Source organism: Marmota marmota, unplaced genomic scaffold (genome assembly GCF_001458135.2).
Source record: "Marmota marmota marmota unplaced genomic scaffold, marMar, whole genome shotgun sequence".
In the NCBI taxonomy this organism is placed as follows: domain Eukaryota; kingdom Metazoa; phylum Chordata; class Mammalia; order Rodentia; family Sciuridae; genus Marmota; species Marmota marmota.
This window is the reverse complement of record NW_026000164.1, coordinates 2718577-2737468: the sequence shown is the minus strand read 5'-3', so window position 1 is coordinate 2737468 and position 18892 is coordinate 2718577. Positions and strand designations below refer to the sequence as shown.

Below are 18892 nucleotides of genomic sequence, written 5' to 3'. Positions count from 1 at the left end.
TCAGCCCAGGGCCCAGCTGCAGGACTCCGACGGCGGCGGCCGGGGGGAGGCGGAGGAGGGAGGAGGGATGCGGGGAAGAGATTTAACTCCTTCCCTGCGGGAAGACGGCCACCAAGGCCCGGCTGAGCCGGAGTCCCGCCCGCCCTCCCGGCCTACTGGTGGGAGGTCCCACTTGGGGGACTGGGGGTGGGGGGACGGAGGAGAGGGCGGGGAGGGGGAATGGGAGTAGGGAGGCTGGAAGAAGAGAAGGGAAGCTGGCAGGGGAGAGGGAGGAAGGGAGGGGGAGGAACAAAGGAAACCAGACTGGAGGGAGAAAGGACAGCTTGGGAGAGACCCCTATACCCTGTCCGCTTTCCCGGTGACCCAGCAATAAAGCTTTCCTTAGAGGAACAAAATTACCCGCACGAATTAGAGTGTGTGTGTGTGTGTGTGTGTGTGCGCGCGCGCGCGCGCGTGCTCACGAAGAGACCACCTGGAGCTCTTAAAGACCCCTGATTTCTGTGATCTGGCCCATCCTTAAGTCCACCTCCCACCATCTCCTCTGGTCACAAACATCCCACCACCTTCTTGGGCATGCAGGGGGCTCAGAGTTGGATTGACCCTCTCTCCCTGCCTGTCCTAAGTCTCAGGCCCCCAGGGAACTCTGGCTAGTCCTTGGTACCGGGCTCAGTCCTCAGAGATGGGGGAGGGGACCCTGCACCCCAACCTCCACCAGCAGACAGTGTTTAAAAGATCAGTCTAGGGGCATCACAGTCCTCCTGCTGACTGCCCTTCCCCTGCCTGAGCCCTGTACCTCCCTGTTTGTGTCAGAATGTTTCTGTGCCCAGGACACTTCTGCTACTCTGAAGGGGGCTGTCTCTGTGTGACTTGCCTTTCCGTGTCATTTTTGCATAATCGTACAAATGCTCGTGTGCAGGCATGCACACACACACACACACACACACACACACCAAATATGATAGAAAGAAGCAAAACAACAAAGAAAAAATAGCACAACAAAATAGCTGTGTGACCTTGGGCGAGTGGCTGTTATCTCCCTGCCTCCTCAGAAGTAAAAGGAGGGGTTTGGCAACAAGATTCCTAGGGCCCTTCCTGCTCTGAAATCCAAAGATTCCATAGGACAGCAGGGACCAAGGCACACAAGAGCTAAGCTAAGGCCGGGAGGGAAGGGAGGGAGCATCTCCATGGCAAGTGGGTGCTGCCACCAGGTGAAACCTGGGCCCAGCTATCAGCCCCCTCCTCATCGAGGTCCTCAGGGACACCCCCCAGCTCCCTCCCTCCTCTCCTCAGAGTCACTCTCTGCTTCTTGCCACACACCTCCGTGGATCCCTCACCATCACATCGTGGGTCCCTATCATCAGGGAAAGACCTTACCGTGGGGTCCCCGGGCTCCTGCGTGGTAGGCAGGTGCATGATAAAGGTTAGCTGAGTGAACAGTCGTCCTTTCTCCCTTTGCCTTCGTGGGTTTGCTCAGTCTAATGGGATGCTCCTTGACACCCCTCCCACCCCACACACCGCACACACAATGAACTGCAAACATCGGGGAGCTGAAGCTGCTGGTCGCAGGAGTAGCGCAGAGCGGCCTCTGGGGCTCTGAGCATCCCGCTGGCCCAGAGGGAAGGCACATTTTGGATTCACAGCCAGTTTTCTTTCATTCCCCTCACAGCCACCATTAATTAGGTGGTCTTCTTGGAGCAGGTCACGCCCAACAGCTTATGGCACTATATAAAAAAAAAAAAAAAAAAGCTACCCAGTCTGGCTCCATTTCCATGAGGATGTGGGGTGGTTTCTATGGGATCCTAAGGGATACCATAACCCCCCACCCCAGGCATGGCTCTGTCTGGTGGTGGCAGGATATCCAGTGACTGACGGGCTGGTGGAGGAAGGGATGAGACACAGTCATCCTCACTCCCCACCCATCTGCCTCTGGATCAACACCTGGCAAGTCTGGCTGGAGTCAGGGGCTTTGATGTGGCTGAAACCCAGGCCAAAACAAGGGGGAGGCATGGCCTCCGGACACACAGAGCTGTTGAAAGGCTCTTCCTCTGGGAGTCGGGGACCCAACTCAGGCTCTCCTGGCCTCCTGGGGGAGGAGCTGGGTAAGCCCACCAGCCCCCTGCACTATCCCCTTTCCCCTTCTAAAACCCTCAATCTCCTTGGAAACCGGAGTGAAGGGCAAGGAGTGCCTAAGGCTTCGAGGGAGGTACTCATACCTGCCCCTTGATCTGACCATAGAAACTGGCTGGATCTTCACTGTATTGGCTGCTGGGGAGCTGAGGACCCAGATTTGGGAGGCAGCCTGGTGGCGTCTTGTGGCCTGGGTGTCTACTTGTGCCCAGTTCTGTGGCCCTAGCAATGCCACTTCCTCCCCGGGGGGGAATGTCTGTTATCGTCTGTGAACTGAAGATGCTGTTGCTCCGTCCGCCCTCAGGAATGCTGGAAAGGTACGGAGTGCTGCTCCCATCACAGGCCCTGTCCTGGTTCTCCCACCCTGCTTGGGCCTGGACCCCCTCAGCTGTCCTTCCAGTTGTCTGTACCCTGGCCTGGGCCTCTTCTTGGCTGACTGGAGCCCCAACCCAGCACCTCCAGTGCTTCTCTCCTGTGCACCTCACCTGGCCATCTTCCTGATGGCCTAATGTCTGCCTCACCCCTTGGGAAGCTTCTGAGTACTTGTGAGGCAGAACTGGCCTCAGCTACTGATTTCATCAGGCACTCAGAGCTCTGAGCTCTCTGAGCCAGCCACTGTGTTCTGTGGCTGGAGATGTCACTGAGTGAAGAAAACTGAATAGAGAGGGGAAAAAATCCATCTTAATTTCCTTAAAAAATGTTTTTGGGAAAAATTAAACCTAATGGCAATAGGCAGTGGATCTATAAATCAAACACCCAGGGACGCAGCTGGTGGCCCTGGCTCCCAGACCTGTGGCTCCATCAGGAGTCGAGGGTAGGCGGCTCAGGCCTGCCACTGCAGCCTAGACCTCGCCTGCCCTGAGCCCTGACACTCAGCCTCACCTTGTCACAGCTTGGCCTCCAGGGCCCCAGACTTAATCTAACGATGCTTTTTACCCCCAGACTCCCAACATGCTGTGCCTACATGCTGTTCCCCAGAAAGTCTTTTGTACCCCTGCTTCTGCTTCCATTTTCCACCAACTCTTCAAACCCTTCTCAAAAAATCATAAACTAAATTTCCAATAGGCTCCACCTCTTCTGTGAATGGCCCCTTTGTCTTCTCATAGTAGAAGCAGCTCCCCCAGGACCTGCTTCCCCCCGGAACTCTCCCCGTGGGAGCTGTTTTTCCAGGTCTCCTTACCACTGGCCTCAGGATGGGGTGGGAACCCTCCTTGCCCTTCACTCCTGTTTCCAAACCCCTGGCTTCGCATTTCATTCCATATAGGAAGGGTCCCATGCACCCTTCTCTCTGACCCCACTTCCATAGCCAAAGCTATGGCTCCTAGGACACCTCTGGCCATTCTGATGACCTGTGCCCTCATGGCACCCACTCCTTACTCCTTCACACGTCTTCTCTTTCTTTTTCTCCCCCACCCCCTCTTCCTCTCTGTGCTTGGGATGGAAACCTGGGCCTCACAGTTGCTAGGCAAGTGCTATGCCGCTGAGCTACGACTACTCTCATCTTTTTTTTTTTTTTAATGCAACATATACATGACATAAAATTTGCCATTTCAACCTCCCTTAGAGATACCCTTGAGTCTCTTCCTTAGGCACTAAATCCAGCTTCACCTGTTCCTCCTTGCACAAGAATGGGGCCTGGGGAAGGTACACAATGACCCTGATGGTCTCACTGGAGAAGCAGGTACTCTCCGGCCTGTACTGCCCAGCATATCCACTCACCTCAGCATGTGCACAGTCGTCCCCGCTCCCCTCTCATCTCCTGCCTCTAGCCTCCAACCTGGCCCCACTCCCCTGGTGCTCTTGCTGCCCTCTTTGCTGGGAAGATGGAAGCTTACAAATAGCTTGAAGAGACTCTTATCCACATCCTTCCACCTATCAGCAACCAGGCCCCTGTTCCTGCGAATGGGTCACGTGTGCTTCAGCCCAAAGCTGGCGACATCTGGGTGTGCTAGCCCCCATCCCTCTCATGTGCCTGAGAACACTGCTCCAGTGGTCCTCTGCTTCATCACGGCACTGTCAACTCCCGTCTCCCCCAGATCCTTCTTGCCAGCATGCGCAGGGCCGTCATTCTCATCCCAAACTCTTCTCATCCTATTTATCTTGCAGGTTATTGTCCCATTGCAACAATACTTCTCAAAAGACTTGTCTGCATCTGCTGCACCCCAACAGGTGCACCTCTCATAGATCATGCCACTATTGGGGCCCCAGATACCTCTATGTTGTCAAATGCCACCATCAATTCCCAGGACTCGTCTTGCTTATATAACAGCAGCATTTGACAACACCGGGTCCCTCTCTCCTCGGAGGAACACTCCTCCCCTTTCTCAGCTTTCCTCCTGCCTCAGAGACTCCCCTTTCCCAGGCTCCTCAGCTGTCCAGCCCTTCATCTTCCCTCTCAATGCTGGGGGGCACCTGAGGGCATCATCAGGAGACATCATCCATCATCCAGCCTCACAGCTCGCAGGACCACCCACCTGTGGACAACTCCTCAGCTTTCGCTGTAGCCCAGGCCTCTCTCCCAACCCTTAGGCACATACATCCAATCGTCCACGCGGCATTTCCCCAGACCTTTAATAGATCACTGAAACTTAATTCCACTCTTTCCCTCCTTCCAGGTGCTCAGGCCCTTGGAATCATCCAGGGGTCCTGTCTTCCTCTACATCCACATCCAATCTCGGGGCAAATTCTGTTGGCTGTGGACCCAGAGTCCAAACCCTTCTCATTCTCCATGGCTACTGCCCCAGACAAACCCGAGGTTCTGAATGGCCTGCTTCAAAACTTGTGCCCAACAGCCTGCTCTCAACATGGCCACCAGAGTGTCCTCTAAACACAGGCTTGAGGCTCCAAACTGCATTCATGGTTCTGTGTACATGAATGTGAAAAGTGGGCAAAATAATGAAGATGTCTGTTCCCTTAACTCTGCTCTGCTTACCTGCTGGGTCCCTAATTGTGCAGCTCTTGATATCAAGGAGTTCAAGGTTTTCACTCATCAACAACAACAACAACAACAAAATCACAAAGTTGGTTTAGAGAAAAATAACTACAGGTCATGGTGGTGCACACCTGTGTGCCCAGCTACTTGGGAGGCTGGAGGCTGGTGATGCTTTGAGCCCAGGAGTTCAAAACCAGCTTGGGCAACATAGTGAGATCCTGTCTCAAAACAAACAAACAAAAAATACAAATAAAAAGGGACACACAAGACAGCACTTCCCAGGGCTCCCCAACTGATTCCAGGTAAGGGCCAAGGTCCTGAAGGTCCCCAACCCCAGCTCCCTGAATTCTTCTTGTCTCCTGTCCCTCCTGTCCCTCTTCTCTGTGCCCCAGCCTCCGTCCTCCTCGAGGCTCTTTGGAAATGCAAGGTTCTGGCCATCCTTACTCTCCCTCTAGCTTGTGCTCCCCTGTCCAGGGTGTTCTCCCTCCACAACCTGCATGGCTCTCACCTACCAAAAGTTCCAATGTCCTCTCCAGGAGGCACAGCCTGTGACTCACAATGGCAGCACCCCCTCCCTCCACCCGCCTTATCCCTCACCCAGCCCTGCTGCCTTCCACCAGTCGGTACCACGAGGATAGACTCCGATAAATCAAATGTGTAGTAGGGGAATCCTACCGAGTCCTTTAGGATTTCCAGCATGCTTCCACGTGCTGGACAATGTCACAAGTCAAGCCTAGGTCACCACTGAATAATAACCTGATCTTGGATTTGTGTGAACCTTGTCGTTGACCAAGCACTTTCATACACAGTGACCTGTCTGACCCTATAGATGCTCTCTCAGGCACACGGTAGGAGTCCCATTCTAAAGATAAGGACAATGATGCTCTAAGAAGCCATGTGACATGCCCAAAGTCACTTTGCTATTGCAGGGTGGGACTGGGATTATAAATTGGGTCTCCTGACCTCAAGGTCTCTGAGTTTTCTCTTTCACCCCAAGCTGCCTCCCTGGTGCACCCTTGCAGAAGGCATGTCTGCTGGAAAGAATGACAGAGACACACACCAGCACTTTCTACCTTCCCCAAACATCTATGTATGTTTGTTTGTTTACTTTCTGTGTGGCACTGGAGCTGGAACCCAGGGACCACTCTATCACTGAGCTACACCCCAAGCTCTTTTTATTTATATATTTTGAGACTACATCTCACTAAATTGCTAAGGCTGGCCTCAAACTTGCAATCCTCCTGCCTCAGCCTCCCAAGTCACTGAGATAATAAGCATGTACCACCATGTCTGACCAAACACCTCCTTTAAAAGAAGGAAATCAAAGTCCCCAGAAACCTATATTTTGAAGCTGAGTTACCCTCATTTTATCTTAAAATATACCTCAAAAAAATCTCAAGTAGACATTTTCAAACATTGGGAATCCAAATTCTAGAAAATTTGCCATCAAGGTGCCTGAAATAAATTTCAGTGCACTTGAGGTGGTTTTCTGTGTTGAAATTACTTTTTAGCTAAAAGACAAATTCTGGTTGAACTTGGAATAGCCCCTTGCTCACCTGGTTCCTCCTGGCCTTCAGGACGGACACATATGTGCATTGTGTAGCTTGTAGGAAGGACACACACTTTGCCACAACAACACGTCTCCCCATCCTCTATCTAGCCACCTTAGTCTGCTGTCCCTTTGGGGGCTTGCGGTCCTCAGGACACCCCACCTTGTTCTGTGTTCCTGGTCCTCTTGGTGGCCATAGGGTTTGAGAACTCAGAGGATCAAGAGGTGAGAGAAGTGACATGAATGGTAATATGCACTTTTTGCACAGGTCAGAACAGAGTGCTCGTGGTGATGGAGCGAGAGCTTGTTCGGTTGAGAAAGGAGGGGCCTGGGAGGCTTGTGCATGACAGGGATTCATGATCAAGGCCAGGCTCAGCAACTCCCAGGGCCCCACACAGCAGTGGTGCTTTTTTTTACTCTTGGGCTCAAAAGCTTGGGTAGTGGCCAAGGAGCATCATGAAGACCCCCTAGGTGAGCAGTGGGGGTGACAGGTGGGGTCTGTTCTCAGGTCTTGACCTGATGGTATGCCACTCCCAGTTCCTGCAAATCTTTGTAACTAAGGCTAGCCAGTGCTCCCTCCCTCCCCCGTGTGATCGGCCATGGGAGGTAGCAGGTGGGGAGGCCTGGGTTCTTGTCTTTGCCACTGTAACCTGGTAATCTAGTGTGGCTCAGGCCAGGGCTTGGACAATGGGGCCTCACTGCCCTGCCCATTGCTCCATTTCTTCTGGAGTCCTGTCCTCCCATTGCCCCCCATTGGGTCTCTGCAGGCTGCATGGTATGATGGCTCTTAGGTTGGGCACTGGAAGAAGGTTTCTCAACTTTGGAACTGTTCACATTTTGAGCAGGATGTTTACTATGTGCTCTACCAATGAGCTACACCCCAGTCTGAGATGATTTGCTATCAAGTCTCGTACATTGCCCGGCATGGTGGTGCACGCCTGTCACCAGCAGCTTAGGAGACTGAGGCAGGAGGATTGCAAGTTCAAAGTCAGCCTCAGCAACTTAGTGAGGCCCTGAGCAATTTAATGAGACCCTGTCTCAAAATTAAAAAATAAAGGGGGGGGGGGGCTGGGCATGTGCTCACTGATTAAACACTACTGGATTCAATCCCTGGAACCAAAACAAAAACAGAAAAACCAAGACTTACATACTGTCCTGTATTCTGAGTGATGTTAGAAGTATCCCCAGCCTCTCCCCAGTGTAACCAACAAAATACTCCAGACATCGTCCCTGATCTCTGGAGGGAGAAACTGCCCCAGGTTGAGAACCTCAGCTCTAGAGTCGGGTACTCTTGGGTTCAGTCCCTGCTCAGACACTGAGCCCTAACCTTATCCTTTCCCTTCCCCATCTGCAAAACAGGGAGTCCTGCCTCACAGTGGCTCTGAGGTGAGAGAGCAGAGTTCAGCACAGCCCCCCAAAGAGCTCCCCTTACCCACATGTTATCAGCTTCCAATGCCGCTACCTGGATTTCCAGTGGGCTAGGCGGCCACTGAGTTGCCTCGTCTCCAGGCTTGGCTAATCCTGGTGCCCACTGGCTCCAGCTAGAGGGTAGTGGAATCTGGGAGCCCTCCAACCCCTTCAGCTGTGGGGTACACATGAGGGGTCAGCCCCGAGAATCACAGCCAGGTGATTACTCAGAGTGACTAATGGGGGTGGGCTCCTCGAGTCCCCTGTGGAATGTGAGTCCTTCCCACCTGTTGGAGGTTTCCCTGTGGAGAACAGCCAAGGCCAGTGTGCAGCGCGAAGCCTACGGCCTGAAACTTGGTAGGGGCTGTGCCAAGGCTGTGGGGAAGGAGGACACTCAGGAGCCATCACAGCATGAACTGCCTGGACTAAAACCCAAGAAGAATCCGCAAGGCCACTTGTTGGGCCTGGGAACTGCGGGCAGAGGCATCTGAGGGAAGGCAGGCCTCCCGCGGCACCAGGCCTCCTCCCCACAGGGAGCTCGGGCCAGAAGTGCTACCATTCCTCTGCAGGGCCTAGCTCTGCCTGCCTTAGGACCCTCGGTCCTTGAGAAGATGAGATGGATGGAGGGCTTTGTTTCAGGGTGTGTGCGGGGCACCCTTGGAGGGGGAGCGAGCGGAGCCCAGGAGCTATCTCAGAACAGCAGCACCTGAGGAGAACCCGAGCCCATGACGAGGAAAGGCCCTGGGGCAGGGTGCCCACAGGTGGTACAGGCTGCTGTGCTCTCGGGGCCTTGGTCAGGCACCTCTCTGAGGGCCAGGGAGAGTCACCCCAAGATCCATGCTTTATCTTGGGGAGTTTTACGAATGGCAGATGGGCAGGACTAAAGCCGGTACCAAGGACAGCTGACACACATCACTTGCGCTGCGCACCATGTTTGAAGTCTTGGATGGACGTCAGCTCAGTTAATGTGAACACGCCTTACCAGGGGACCATGAGCATTTCATGGGTGGGGACACTGAGATCCAGAAAGGCAAGATGACCTGCCCAAGGCTAGTAGTGGATGCAGCCCATCTCCAGTCTGTGTTCTGGCCCTGCTGGGGGAGGCTGCTGTGGGAGGCTGCTGTGGGAGGCTGGTGGGAGGCTGGTGGGAGGAGGTGGGGGTGCCCCAGATACTCCTGCTAGATTGATTTATTTTTAATTTTTAAAAAAGCAAAGGGGGTTCTGAGGTTTCAAATCAAGGCTGAGCCTGTAAACTACAACTTCGAACCTGAGAGGGAGCTGGGAGAGGGGGACAGAGAGGCAGAGTGTCCCCATATCTATGCAGACCCTACCTCTGCTGCCAGGGGCCTCTGCTCCCATTCCCAGATGTGTCCACATGTCCCTGCAGCCCTGTGTTTGTCCCCTGGGTTCCACCTGCAGGAGTGCCTTCCAATCCTCCTCACACTCAGCTGCAAGCCCGCCCATTCCCAGGCAGCTCCAGGGCCTCGGGCTTCCACGCTGTGCTGCTCTCCTGGGCCCTCCCATCCACTCCTTAGGCAGGCTTGTTGATTTCACCTTGAATGACCTCTCAAGCCCTTCATTTCTGCCGCCCCCTGCCACCATCCTGGGCCAGGCCACCGCCACCTCTCTTCTGGACCCACCTCTTTTTTATGTTATTGTTATGTTTTATATATTTTCATTTATTAATTAGTTTATTTTTATGTGGTGCTGAGGATTGAACTCATATCTCACACATGCTAGGCAAACCCTCTACCACTGAGCTACAACCCCAGCCCTGGACCCACCTCTTCATCCTGTTCTTTCTCCAGCTTGTTCTCCACCCTGTAGCCAGAATGATCTTTTAAAAAAATCTAACTGGGACCACGGCACATGCTTGCTTAAGATCTGACAGTGGTTTCCATTGCAATGACAGAATTTAAGTTCCTTGCCAGGGCCCACAGGGCTGAATTTGCCTGGTGCCTGCCCTCAGCCCTACCATCCCTACCAGGACCTCAGACTTATTGAGTTCCTGTCACCTCAGAACCTTTGCATATGCCATTCCCTTGACCCGGCATGATCTCCTCTTTGGGGCTGAAGGTCAGGTTCCCAAAGGCAGAAGTTGTCCACAGAGAGGAGCTGATGTTAGTTCCTACCTGGGGGGTGTCCCAGGATGGCAGCAGCTTCTGCCCATCCCAGACCATAGGGTGCATGCAGTTAAAGTCCCTCAGGAAGAAGCCTTCAGGCCAGCTACTGTGTGACTCTCCCAGGACACAGAGAGGCAAGTGGGCCTCTGTGGGCTGCCTCCTTCCCCCAGAACGGAGGTGACACAGGCGAACAGAAGTACCTGTGAGCTCCGGGAGCTCTGGGGGCTGCACCTGTGCTTCTGGTTGAGGCAGCATCAGCAGCCAGGGTAGAGCAGTGGTAGAACTGGCTGTAGGTGCAGGGTTGGGGGCCAGCTGGGAAGAAGGAGCACTGATTGTCCAGGGTAAAATGGGCACAGAAGGCCAAGTCCTCCCTCTGTCTCTGCAGGTGGGGAACCCAGGAGCTAGGTGAGAAGCCAGCATCCCAGCATCCAGCAGCCCAAGGTCCCCTGTGGTGGGTGTGGTCCAAAGATCCCCTTCACTTCCCTGAAGTTCCAGCCACTTGGAGCCCGTCTTCTCCCTCTCCCACAAGGTACACTTCCCAACTCTGAAGGCAGCAATAGTCCCCCAGTGTGGGTCGCATTATGTTTCCCCAAAGCCCGTGCGGTGGAGTCCTAACCCCCAGTACTTCAGAATGTCCTTAGAGAGGAAATCAAGTCAAAGCAAGGTAATTAGGGTGGGTCCCTGATCCAGTATGATGGGCAGACAGAAAAGGGAAGGGTAGGCAGGTGCAGATAACGTGAAGCCGCAGAGGGAGAAGACAGCCACCCACAAGCCATGGAAGCCTGGGACAGTGTGTGACTTCACTGTCCCCTCTGTGGTACTGTTTTAGTTTTAGGTTTTTTTTTTCAAACCCAGGGCCTCACACCCGTTAGGCAAGGACATTCCCACTAAGCTACCCCCATCCCAGACTGCGGCGCTCTGTTACAGCGCCCTGATGAAACGATTCACCCCAATACCTCCCTTCGCTCCTCCTGCAGTGGTCTTCACGGGGCCTGCTGGACAGCCATTCTGCACTCTGGCCTCCCCTCAGAATGGCCTCTGTCAGCACAGGGTGGGCAGAACCGGGGGCCAGAGACAGCTGAGTCTCTCTTCCACCACCTCCCAACAGGAGGACCCAGGGGCCAAGTCACACGGACCTCTCGGAGCCCCAGTCTCTCACCTTTCCAATGGGCACTGTCACCTGACTTCTCTTGCTGGGTTAATGTCAGTGGCCAAACAGTGGTGAGATGTCACATGTGGACATTCTCATTAAGTCACAGAGTACTGAAGAAGCCGTCCCCCCATGGCCGTGTCACGCCTGTTGACCACCTGGCCCACTCCTAGCCCTCACTCCTGCCCTTGCAGACTCAGAAGCAGATTCTTCTACTTATTCCTGTGAATAGTCATCACAGGAGAATCAGCCCAGTCCTCTGGTGGGTGGAGGGCTTCGGAACCCCAGGTCTGAGCACCTTCCATGAATCCAGGGAGCGTGACCTTCAATCTCCATCCAAGTCTTTCCCGAATGTCTTGAAAAAGGACAGGCAGCAGGACAAAGCCTCTCTGCAGACTGACCTACGCCCTCTGTTCTTCATCTTCCATCTTAGCAAATGTACGTAGTGACATCTGGCCAGTGACCTGCTGCAGTGTCAGGGCAGTAACTTGACATCAGCTCTAGTGGGAGTACTTATGCCACAACTCAGCAGATGACACAAATCAGGACTCTGCTGTGCTCCCGCTGCCCTGCCCAGAGCTGCTGGTTAAATAGTCAGCAGCACTTCACTGCCTCCGCGTTTATGATCAGACCCCAGAGACAATGAGACGTTCTGTCAACCTCCTTCCAATGAACGCCTGCATCTTTAGGGAGCTTAGCCCGCAAGACAGTCCAATCATGCACTATTTCATGGGGTTCTAACTCCCCAAAAGTTGAAAGAATGGATGTTACCATACCCACTTTAAAGACAGGAACAAAAGGCTGAGCGTGTTCTCTCATGATTGACCCAGATCTGGGCACCAACTGAAGGTGAATGGGGCTTAGACTCCCATTTTCTGATCATAAGGCCAATATCCTCTCTGGCTCACCACCCCCTGCTCGCTGGCTGTGCAAGGTGGCCCGGGTTTCCTCGGCACCACTGCTCTGGAGGCAGAGAAGGTACACAGGTCCAGAGGGGCATTCCACTCAGCCCCTGGCCCCTCCTGATCAGTATGTCACTGAGGACTGAGGGGCAACACCTCTCCAAAGGGACCGCTGATCTCTTCTTGAGGGAGGGTCCTCAGGTTTTGAACTACGCTTTGCATTTTGTTTGCAATTTCATTGTTAAAAGAGGCCACCTCAAGTGGCTGAGCTGTTAGCGTAGTTTCTCAAGCTGGGCCCTCTGATGCCTGGGGGTTCTCGAGTTCTTGGTGAGAAATGCTGGTTTGGGTTCTGGGCTGAGGGACAGAAGAGATGTCAGGTGACAGATAATGGTGAGGAGATCAAGGTGGGTGACACAAAGTGGGTAGGGCAGATGGGACTCGCTTGCCTTGGTCATGTCTTAAACACTTTAATTAGGCACCAACCTTAAAACTTGGGAGATTTCATGTGAAAAGAAAAAAAAACCCAGATTTCCAGAATATCTTAAAAAATTAGAATGCTGGCACTATAAGCCCACCAACGAACTGGGACACAATCAGATGGAGCTGAGGAAGGGCTGTCCCTTTTGGAGGAGCTCTTCTTTTCAGGGGACATGGCAGAAGGGACATTCACAAAGGGCCTGAGTGAGGGCAGCATTTACGACATTCACTCCTTATTCCCTGTTGTAGGGGATGAAAATCCAAATGCTCCTGGGGGCCCAGTAATTAATGTAAAAGAGTGGGATGGACTTCCTGTAAGATGTTAAGTAGCCTTTGAACTTGCACCTCAGGGCTGGGGCAGGGCCTTACCCTGGGTGGCCAGTGGTGCAATTTGGGCAGTGTGAGTGGAGGCTAGGACCAAGGAAAACGTGCTCAGGGCCTACAGATGGCGCCTATTGCAGGAGTCATGCCAAGTATCACATTTCAACCCAAGTGGTGACCGGGGGCCATATGGGAATCCATCCCATGCCTGGCCTTATGCAGAGGGGGAGAGCTCAGGTCACTGAGTCCTTATAGAAAGGCCGATGTCTCATTTTGCAGACGGGACACGTGGCCTGGCTGGCATGGGGCAGTGCTCACCTAACAGACCCACAGGTAGTGAGCGGCCTGCAGGCCTTCAGGAAAGAACACGTGAAGGAGCAGAAGCCAATGTCCCTGGGAGGAGGCAGGGCCAGGAGAACCGCCTCCAAGGGCTTTCAGGTGGCTTGGCACAGGAAGGGTCTACTCTCTGTGACTCCCAAGGTCCAGAGCAAGGCCAGGGGAGGAATATTCTCCATCACCATGGCAACACCTGAAGAGGGAGGAAGCTGGAATATGGAGAGCCTGCCGACAGGGGACCTGCCGGAGGGACCTGCCCTGTGAGTCAGGAGCTCCTGCATGGAGCAGTTCAGATGTCCATGTGCTCGGGGGGAGGCCAGCAGCACAAGAGCACCGGAGTCACTGTCAAAGCCACCTTACCTCATTTGTCTGTCCCACCCACCCGGCCTCATTTGTCTGTCCATGCAGAGACGTGTGCAGGCTAAGCATGTGCTCCACTCTGAGCTGCACCCCAGCCCTGGGTTTTCCTCTGAAGGAAGACGGGGATGGTGGAAAAGTGGGGCTTGAGGGGAAACTGAGGCAAGAAAACTTCTGGTAAAAGCACAGCATAACCCATGCCTTTAAAGAGCACCACAATTAAATATTTCAATACATCCTGTGAGACTTCAGATAGTGGGACTTCATTCCTAATCAGGGGTGGGACAAAGTTGGGAAGGAGGGCCACAGAGGAACTGCAATGAGCCAGGCCAAGGGAGCCAGGTCTGGTGTGGAGGCAGAAGGGACATCCACAAAGGGCCTGAGTGAGGCAGCAGCTGGAAGCCGTGAGGAGCAGCCCAAAGGGTCCGGGCTTCTTCAGGAAGCCCAACCTGCCTATCCTGCCCGGTGGGGGTCAGGCGCGGGCACCCAGTTAGGTGGCTACCTCAGTGGTCTGGCAGAGGACAAGAGTGGCACGGACTGGGGGAGGGTGGCTTGGGAAGGAGCAAGTGGATGGAGTGGGGATATATGTGAGAAATAAAACCCAGTGGAGGGAAGTGGCCCTTGTCCCCAGGAAGGGATATGGACTTGAGCATTGATGTCACTGTCCAGCTGTGTGGCTGGCTCCACCCCCCGCTGAGGGGACCCCACCCTTTGTCCGCAAGTGTCCACAAGGAAACTTCTACTCTATTCCCCAGAAGAGGAGACCTTGGAATCATCCCCTGCCCCTCTCTGAGCCCTTCCTCCTGGTGGGTGATGCTCGGCCTGATGAGGTGGGAAAGGTCTGACACTTACAGGACACATCCATCGCTCTCTCGGGGTGGGGGACTAAAGGTTGAAACCAGGGCTATTTTCCCTGTGGCCAGCCCTTCTCTCTTGGGGAGTCAGCCCAGTATGGACCATCTGCTCCTGTTTCTGCGCCCCAGGAAGCAAGCCAGGAGGGGCACAGGGCCTGCCTTCCACATGTAGGCCCCAGGGTCACGCCTCCTTCTCCACTTCCCCTCTTAATGTGTCCCTGACCTCTATGCCTAGCTCCCGGTGGGTTCAGGACCTAGTGGGTAAGGACTGTCTTCCTCCAAACTCACCTGCTGTGTACACATGCTGATGGAGTTCTTTGTTTTCTATAGCTATGCTCTCAGCCAGGAGAACTGACTCTACTTAATTCTCAACTGTGGATAAACCTTCCTGCTGCCCAATATTTATTGGAAACGCTGTTGTAGATATTAACACGGGGAGTATTTCCTGAAGGAGGCAATGCACTCCTCTCGTTGCTCTCCGTTTTTTCTTTGGATTAAGCAGGGTCCACTATATTTATTTGGCTGGACAGTATTGTGCCAGTCCTTGCCGTGGCCCTAGGAAACTGTTGGAACATTGTTGAGGACACTGCTTAACTTTGTCACACTGTGTCCCCTTTATGACATCCAGAGGAGATAGGACCAGAAAACCACAGCGTTTGAACAAATGGTTTGGTTTCCGTCTTAAGAACAAGGTGAATCATGGCAACAGGGGTCTTGGGACCTGCGGGTTGACATTTCGTGCACTAACCTCACCCGTAGGCACTGTGTGTGTCCCCACCCCACCTTCCCTCTGTCCCGATTCTCCCATTAGGTGTGCACTCCACCACTCAGGCCCTTTCTGGAGTGAGAGGATGCACCGTCTCCTCACCCCTCCCTCAGCACCCTGCTCCCCACTCCAGGCCCCAGAACGTTCTTCAGTCTGGAAAAATGATTCGCGTGGGAGATGATCCAAGTTTGTAAATTCCAGCAAAGGCATGTGTGGGGAACACGCTCATAAGGCACATTCTCAAATTCCCTGGAAGTAAGTTTAGGTCACAGAGAAACTGGTTTCGCAGCCCAGGAAGCAAACCAAGGGAACGTGCTATCCCAGATGGCAGCCCAGCTGAAGCGAGCCACAGCCCTCTCAGACGGTCTCTTGCGAATTACCAAGGGTTCCGGTGCCCCTCACCACCTAGCGACACTGGGAACAACATCCACGGTCCCCAAAAGATGTCCCCCAGTCACCAGAGGCTTGCTATGGCCTCAGGTGGGCCCCTCAGCTGCAGCGATTCCAGAGGGTTCGGAATTCCCAAAGCCCAGGGTCCTTCCCCATCTACCTCCCCGTCCTCCCAGGGACGCCTCCCAGTGACACCTCCAGCTCATTACCTCTGCCAATTAACGCTCACTAACAAGGAGCACTCACTTGCAATCACACCATGGGCGAGCGCATGACAGCCTCCAGCTGCTGCCCATCTGTGCCACTCATGCCCACCATCGCTGGCCTGCATCGGGGGCTCGTCACCAGCATTCAAATGCCTGAGCATGTGCCTGGGCCACCAAGAGCCCGCAACTCCACACTGAATGAAAGCCGATTTTATGTTAATGTGATTCCAAAGTATGGGTGCCTTGCCCTCACCGCCTCATCTCTCCCAGGAATCATCCCATGTCCAGGGGCCAGGAGGTACTCCTGTCCTCTCAGACCTCCTCTCCACGCCCCCAACTCTTCAGAGAAATCACCCTCTTCCAGCAAGGTCTAGAATAGCGCTGGGCACACCTCCTGTGGTGAGACCCCTGTAGGGCTCATCTCAGGCTACCTCCAATAGGCCACCCCTGTAGGGCTCATCTCAGGCTACCTCCAATAGGACCTGCTACGTGGAGGGCCAGCTCCTGCTCATATCCCGGGGATCTCAGCAGCCTCCCAGCTGGGCTTCTCCCACCATTGAACATGGCGTCCACCCTCAGATACCCCAGAATTTAAATCCTTTGATTTAGGAAGAACATACTGAATATACCAGTGATTCCTTTTCTATGGAATCTACGCTTAGATCCAATCACAGCAGCTGGGTGCGGTGGCGCACGCCTATGATCCCACTGACTCTGGAAGCTGAGGCAGGAGGATCGTGAGTTCAAAGTCAGCCTCCTCAACTAGCGAGGCACTAAGCAACTCAGTGAGACCCTGTCTCTAAATAAAATTTTTAAAAGGGCTGGGGATGTGGCTCAGTAGTTAAGCACCCCTGGGTTCAATCCCTGGTGAAAAAAAAAAAGCCAACCTCCGCAGACTTGAGAATAGATCCACAATTCTGCTAAGGTGCCAAAAGGTACCAAAAGATTGTAGGGAGGTGGGACTTTAGTTTGGGGACCTGACTTTCTTGTGAACAGTGGCCTGGGGCTTTGGGTGTGGACAGGGCATTCCTGAGCTATACATGTTTCTGCATCAGGCAACTGGCACTCACTGCCACCCTATGTGGCTCTAATCCCTTGGGGCCAGGCAGCAGCCAGAGCCCAGCACTATTTTACCCTTGGCCTGGGCCCATCTGGAGGCTAGAGAGGAGAGAGTACAGGAGCAGCCAGTAGGAGGGTAGCTTTCTTTGTCCCCTTTGGGGGAGGAAGAAGCTGAAAGAGGCCTATTCTGTCCCTTGTCCCACAGCACCAGCACCCCCACCAGCCCTGTCTTCTGAGAACCTCTTCAAACTACACCTGTTCAGGGCTCTCCTGGTGTCCCCTCCAGAGTGTGAGGCCTGTTCCATCTGGGCACTTTCTGCCTGGTTGCCTGTCCACCCTCTTTCTGGGCTGGAAGCGCCCAGCTCATCGGCAGGTGGGGTTGGCCAGAGGGACAGGTGGGCCATGTAGCCAGACCCCAGCTTTAGAGTTGACTCTAACTTCTTCCCAGGGAAGGGACCGCCTTGGCAGGTGGCTCTTCTATCCCAAGCCTTAGTGCATCCCTCTGGAGGAGGGGGCTGCTGTGGGCCTAGCCAGGTGGTCCCCCCCGCTCACCTTCTGGAGAAGAGGCTCAGGAGGGTCCAAGTCACATGCAATGGCTGAGGGAAAGCTGCTGAGCTCAAGGCCCACTGGTGGCACAGCAGGGCCACCACTTGCCCTTTCACGACCCCAATGCCTGCTGGGGCATGTCTGAGGGGAGGTTTCTGAGCCCAAGTTGTGCCAGGGGACCTACAGCTTCCCCCAGCTAGCAGAGCTACACAAGTGTGTGTACGTGTGTATGTGTTCACCTGTGGGTGTGCACGAGATGCCTGTGCCCAGGTGAGGGGAGAGACGGTGTCTCTGGGTGTCTGGGCAGGGAGAACATGGAAGAAGCCAGAGCCCCAGACCTTTTCCACAGAAGCCAAACATGGCTTCCAACTATTGTGTTCTTGGCTCAGAATGGCTTTGAAGGGCAGGACCTGGGGACACCAGGAGGTGAGGGGGACACTCACAGGAGATAGTGCAGGGATGGAGAAGTGGCACAGATGACAGATGTCAGCAGGGTCAAGGAGGGGGCTCCAGCCTTGGGAGGGATGAGGAGAGGCACTGCATGGGCACTCAGGTGTCCAGCGGGCAGACATGCGAGGGACCACGCGATGTGGCCAGGGCCAAGAGCTGGCAGACTAGGAGGGTCAGAGCTCCTGCTTTGGGCTTTGGGGGAAGGAAGAGCCTACCTGTACCACGGTGGGTGGGTGCTGAAGGCCTGGAGTCATAGATGGCAGGGTCCTGCAACTGGGTGAGTCATCCAGTGCCCCCTCGGTGCCCGGGCCCAGAGCCCGCTGCGCCTGCAGCACCAAGGGCCATTCTGAGGAGGATCTGAAAGGAGAGGACAATGGGAGGGGTGGGCTGGATCTTGAGCCCCCAGGCAGATTCGAAAGGGCCTCAGGAGGCTGGAGAGGAGGCCAAACTCCCTGGATAGGAGGTCTGAGGAAGAAGACAGGAAATAGGTAGGAACCAGGTCTAGAGGGACAGCAAAGGTCAGTCTGAGGTTGAGTGGCCCACAGAAGAGCATGGGGTGGGCACAGTGTGTGCCAGATGCAGGTGAAGATGGGCCCAAGGGTCCTTCCTGTAGGACAGAGAACTAGAAAGATAGGAGCTGAGACCCCAGCAGCCCCAGGCCTCTCAGGGGAAAGCGGCTTTGGGCAGAGAGTAGGTGGAGGGAGGGCTGGGCTTTGGAGGTGAAGGAGGCTGACCAGCGGGGATGGTGACTGGCACCAGGGGATTCCCAGGGGGAGTGGGCAGGAGGTCAGTGTGCTCCGAACCAGAAGCTCATCCAGGCCTGGCTGTGTGTGGCCTCCCGGTTCTGTCCAGAACCCATCCCCTAGCTTCTGTGCCTGGAAGAGCAGGAAGATCTAGAGCTGGGGTCAGACTCAACTTCTGAACTGAAGTCCCCTGGGCC

General features: G+C 54.4%; 1 protein-coding gene across 2 annotated transcripts in view; it reads right to left on the bottom strand.

Annotated features, from left to right (window-relative positions):
* Smarcd3 (SWI/SNF related, matrix associated, actin dependent regulator of chromatin, subfamily d, member 3) overlaps window positions 1–18306 on the bottom strand; it is a 30691-nt gene extending 12385 nt beyond the window's left edge. For both annotated transcript variants that reach the window (XM_048786695.1, XM_015493656.2), the window contains exon 1: window positions 18168–18306. The gene's annotated coding sequence lies outside the window, so the exon portion shown is untranslated. The remainder of the gene's footprint in view (window positions 1–18167) is intronic.
* Window positions 18307–18892: the final 586 nt, after the last annotated feature.